Here is a 5,533-nt window from a genome sequence, read left to right as displayed (position 1 = left end):
TTGATGTCTACGGGAGCTTCTATTCTTGTAGACAGTGTTGGGCCTCCAAGAGCGAGAGGTTTGTAGAACAGCGGCAAGTTTCCCTTAAGTGGATCACCCAAGGTTTATCGATCTCGGGGAGGAAGAGGTCAAAGATATCCCTCTCATGCAACCACTGCAACCACAAAGCAAGAAGTCTCTTGTGTCCCCAACACACCTAATAGGTGCACTAGTTCGGCGAAGAGATAGTGAAATACGGGTGGTATAAATAAGTAGTAGCAACGGCACCCGAGAAAAGTGCTTTGCCCGGGACGGTAAACAAGCGAGTAGTAACGCAACAGTAGTAACGCGGTAAAACGAGTAAACAAGCGGCGATAGCGATATTTAGGAACAAGGCCTAGGGATTACACTTTCACTAGTGGACACTCTCAACATTGATCACATAACGAGAATAGATAAATGCATACTCTACACTTTTGTTGGATGATGAACACATTGCGTAGGATTACACGAACCCTCAATGCCGGAGTTAACAAGCTCCACAATAATGCTCATATTTTAGTAACCTTTAGTGTAAGATAGATCAAAAGACTAAACCAAGTACTAACATAGCATGCACCTTTGTCACCTTCATGCATATGTAGGAGGAATAGATCACATCAATATTATCATAGCAATAGTTAACTTCGCAATCTACAAGAGATCATGATCATAGCATAAACCAAGTACTAACACGGTGCACACAGCTTGTCACCTTTGCACACGTGCGGGAGGAATAAAACTACTTTAATAACATTGCTAGAGTAGCACATAGATAAATTGTGATACAAACACATTGCAATCATAAAGAGATATAAATAAGCACCTCACTATGCCATTCATCGGTGAATAAGTATTACGTGAAATATAGCCTAAGAGACCCACACGGTGCACACACTTGTCACCTTTACACACGTGGGACAAGGAGTCTCCGGAGATCACATAAGTAAAACTCACTTGACTAGCATAGTGACATCTAGATTACAAGCATCATCATATGAATCTCAATCATGTAAGGCAGCTCATGAGATTATTGTATTGAAGCACATAGGAGAGAGATGAACCACATAGCTACCGGTACAGCCCCGAGCCTCGATGGAGAACTACTCCCTCCTCATGGGAGCGGCGGCGGTGATGAAGATGGCGGTGGAGATGGCAGCGGTGTCGATGGAGAAGCCTTCGGGGGCACTTCCCCGCTCCGGCGGGTGCCGGAACGGAGACTCCTGTCCCCCGGATCTTGGCTTCGCGATGGCGGCGGCTGCGGAAGGTTTTCCGTATCGTGGTTTTTCTCATCGGGGGTTTCGCGACGGAGGCTTTATATAGGCGAAGAGGCGGCGCGGGAGGGTCGAAGGGGTGGCCACACCATAGGCTGGCGCGGCCGGGGCCCGGGCCGCGCCACCCTATCATCCGGGGCCCACGGGGCCCCCTCCGGCGGCTCTCGGGTGTTCTGGATGCTTCCGGTGAAAATAGGAACACGGGTCTTCGTTTCGTCCAATTCGAGAATATTTCGTTACTAGGATTTACGAAACCAAAAACAGCGGAAAACGAGAGCGGCACTTCGGCATCTTGTTAATAGGTTAGTTCCAGAAAATGCACGAATATGACATAAAGTGTGCATAAAACATGTAGATAACATCAATAATGTGGCATGGAACACAAGAAATTATCGATACGTCGGAGACGTATCAAGCATCCCCAAGCTTAGTTACGCTCGTCCCGAGCGAGGTAAAACGATAACAAAGATAATTTACGGAGTGACATGCCATCATAAACTTGATCATATTGTAGACATATGTAATGAATGCAGCGATCAAAACAATGGTAATGACATGAGTAAACAAGTGAATCATAAAGCAAAGACTTTTCATGAATAGTACTTCAAGACAAGTATTAATAAGTCTTGCATAAGAGTTAACTCATAAAGCAATAAATCAAAGTAAAGGCATTGAAGCAACACAAAGGAAGATTAAGTTTCAGCGGTTGCTTTCAACTTGTAACATGTATATCTCATGGATAATTGTCAACATAGAGTAATATAACAAGTGCAATATGCAAGTATGTAGGAATCAATGCACAGTTCACACAAGTGTTTGCTTCTTGAGGTGGAGAGAAATAGGTGAACTGACTCAACATAAAGGTAAAAAGAATGGTCCTTCAAAGAGGAAAGCATCGATTGCTATATTTGTGCTAGAGCTTTTATTTTGAAAACATGAAACAATTTTGTCAACGGTAGTAATAAAGCATATGAGTTATGTACATTATATCTTACAAGTTGCAAGCCTCATGCATAGTATACTAATAGTGCCCGCACCTTGTCCTAATTAGCTTGGACTACCGGATCTTTGCAATGCACATGTTTTAACCAAGTGTCACAATGGGGTACCTCCATGCCGCTTTGTACAAAGGTCTAAGGAGAAAGCTCGCATTTTGGATTTCTCGCTTTTGATTATTCTCAACTTAGACATCCATACGGGACAACATGGACAACCAGATAATGGACTCCTCTTTAATGCATAAGCATGTGGCAACAATTATTATTCTCATATGAGATTGAGGATATGTGTCCAAGACTGAAACTTCCACCATGATTCATGGCTTTAGTTAGCGGTCCAATGTTCTTCTCTAACAATATGCATGCTCCAATCATAAAGGTGGTAGATCTCTCTTACTTCAGACAAGACGGACATGCATAGCAACTCACATGATATTCAACAAAGAATAGTTGATGGCGTCCCCAGAAGCATGGTTATCGCACAACAAGCAACTTAATAAGAGATAAAGTGCATAAGTACATATTCGATACCACAATAGTTTTTAAGCTATTTGTCCCATGAGCTATATATTGCAAAGGTGAATGATGGAATTTTAAAGGTAGCACTCAAGCAATTTACTTTGGAATGGCGGAGAAATACCATGTAGTAGGTAGGTATGGTGGACACAAATGGCATAGTGGTTGGCTCAAGTATTTGGGATGCATGAGAAGTATTCCCTCTCGATACAAGGTTTAGGCTAGCAAGGTTATTTGAAACAAACACAAGGATGAACGGTGCAGCAAAACTCACATAAAAGACATATTGTAAACATTATAAGACTCTACACCGTCTTCCTTGTTGTTCAAAACTCAATACTAGATATTATCTAGACTCTAGAGAAACCAAATATGCAAACCAAATTAGCAAGCTCTAAGTGTTTCTTCATTAATGGGTGCAAAGTATATGATGCAAGAGCTTAAACATGAGCACAACAATTGCCAAGTATCACATTATCCAAGACATTATAGCAATTTACTACATGTATCATTTTCCAATTCCAACCATATAACAAATTAACGAAGAAGAAACTTCGCCATGAAAATTAAAAGCTAAGAACACATGTGTTCATATGAACCGACGGAGCGTGTCTCTCTCCCACACAAGCATTTATTCAAACAAAAACAAAAACAAAAGCACACAGACGCTCCAAGTAAAGTACATAAGATGTGGCCGAATAAAAATATAGTTTCAAGGGAGGAACCTGATAAATTTGTCGATGAAGAAGGGGATGCCTTGGGCATCCCCAAGCTTAGATGCTTGAGTCTTCTTAGAATATGCAGGGGTGAACCACCGGGGCATCCCCAAGCTTAGAGTTTTCACTCTCCTTGATCATAGTATATCATCCTCCTCTCTTGACCCTTGAAAACTTCCTCCACACCAAACTCGAAACAAACTCATTAGAGGGTTAGTGCATAATCAAAAACTCACATGTTCAGAGGTGACACAATCATTCTTAACACTTCTGGACATTGCTCAAAGCTACTTGGAAGGTAATGGAACAAAGAAATCCACCCAACACGGCGAAAGAAGCAATGCGAAATAAAAGGCAGAATCTGTCAAAACAGAACGGTCCGTAAAGACGAATTTTAAAAGGGCACCAGACTTGCTCAAATGAAAATGCCCAAATTTAATGAAAGTTGCGTACATATCTGAGGATCACTCACGTAAATTGGCATAATTTTACGAGTTACCTACAGAGAATTAGACCCAGATTCGTGACGGCAAAGAAATCTGGAAGCTAGCGATAATCCAAATCTAGTATTTACTTTACTATCAAAGACTTTACTTGGCACAACAAAACATAAAACTAAGATAAGGAGAGGTTGCTACAGTAGTAAACAACTTCCAAGACACAAATATAAAACAAAGTACTGTAGCAAAATAAACACATGGGTTATCTCCCAAGAAGTTCTTTCTTTATAGCCATTAAGATGGGCTCGGCGGTTTTAATGATGCACTCGCAAGAAATAGTAGTTGAAGCAAAAGAGAGCATCAAGAGGCAAATTCAAAACACATTTAAGTCTAACATGCTTCCTATGCATAGGAATCTTGTAAATAAACAAGTTCATGAAGAGCAAAGTAACAAGCATAGGAAGATAAAACAAGTGTAGCTTCAAAAATTTCAGCACATAGAGAGGCATTTTAGTAACATGAAAATTTCTACAACCATATTTTCCTCTCTCATAATAACTTTCGGTAGCAACATGAGCAAACTCAACAATATAACTATCACATAAAGCATTCTTATCATGAGTCTCATGCATAAAATTATTACTCTCCACATAAGCATAATCAATTTTATTAGTTGTAGTGGGAGCAAATTCAACAAAGTAGCTATCATTATTATTCTCATCAAGTGTAGGAGGCATAGTATAATCACAACAAAATTTACTCTCCATAGTAGGTGGCACCAAAAGACCACTATCATTATCATCATAAATAGGAGGCAAAGTATCATCAAAGAAAATTTTCTCCTCAATGCTTGGGGGACTAAAAAGATCATGAAAACCAGACTTCCCCAAGCTTAGAACTTTCTATATCATTATCAACAATGGTGTTCAAAGCGTTCATACTAATATTACTACCGAGCATGCAAATAAGATTTCATAGGTTTTTTAATTTTCGCATCAAACAATCCATGTTTTAAATCAGGAAATAGAATAAGAAGCTCATTGTTGTCCATTATGCCAAACTAGTGTAAACAAGAAACAAAAAGATGCAATTGCGGGATCTAAAGGAAATATCTTCGAGCACGCACACAATGGAGCCGAGAAAAGTACTTTACACGGGACCGGAGTATGAGTGCCTTTTACCTTTCCTCCCCGGCAACGGCGCCGAGAAAAGTGCTTGATGTCTACGGGAGCTTCTATTCTTGTAGACGAGTGTTGGGCCTCCAAGAGCGAGAGGTTTGTAGAACGGCGAGCAAGTTTCCCTTAAGTGGATCACCCAAGGTTTATCGATCTCGGGGAGGAAGAGGTCAAAGATATCCCTCTCATGCAACCACTGCAACCACAAAGCAAGAAGTCTCTTGTGTCCCCAACACACCTAATAGGTGCACTAGTTCGGCGAAGAGATAGTGAAATACAGGTGGTATAAATAAGTAGTAGCAACGGCACCGAGAAAAGTGCTTTGCCCGGGACGAGTAAACAAGCGGTAGTAACGCAGTAGTAAAACGAGTAAACAAGCGAGCGATAGCGATATTT

Source organism: Lolium rigidum, chromosome 2 (genome assembly GCF_022539505.1).
Source record: "Lolium rigidum isolate FL_2022 chromosome 2, APGP_CSIRO_Lrig_0.1, whole genome shotgun sequence".
Lineage (NCBI taxonomy): Eukaryota > Viridiplantae > Streptophyta > Magnoliopsida > Poales > Poaceae > Lolium > Lolium rigidum.
The sequence above is the reverse complement of the archived record's forward strand: the minus strand, read 5'-3'. Positions refer to the sequence as shown.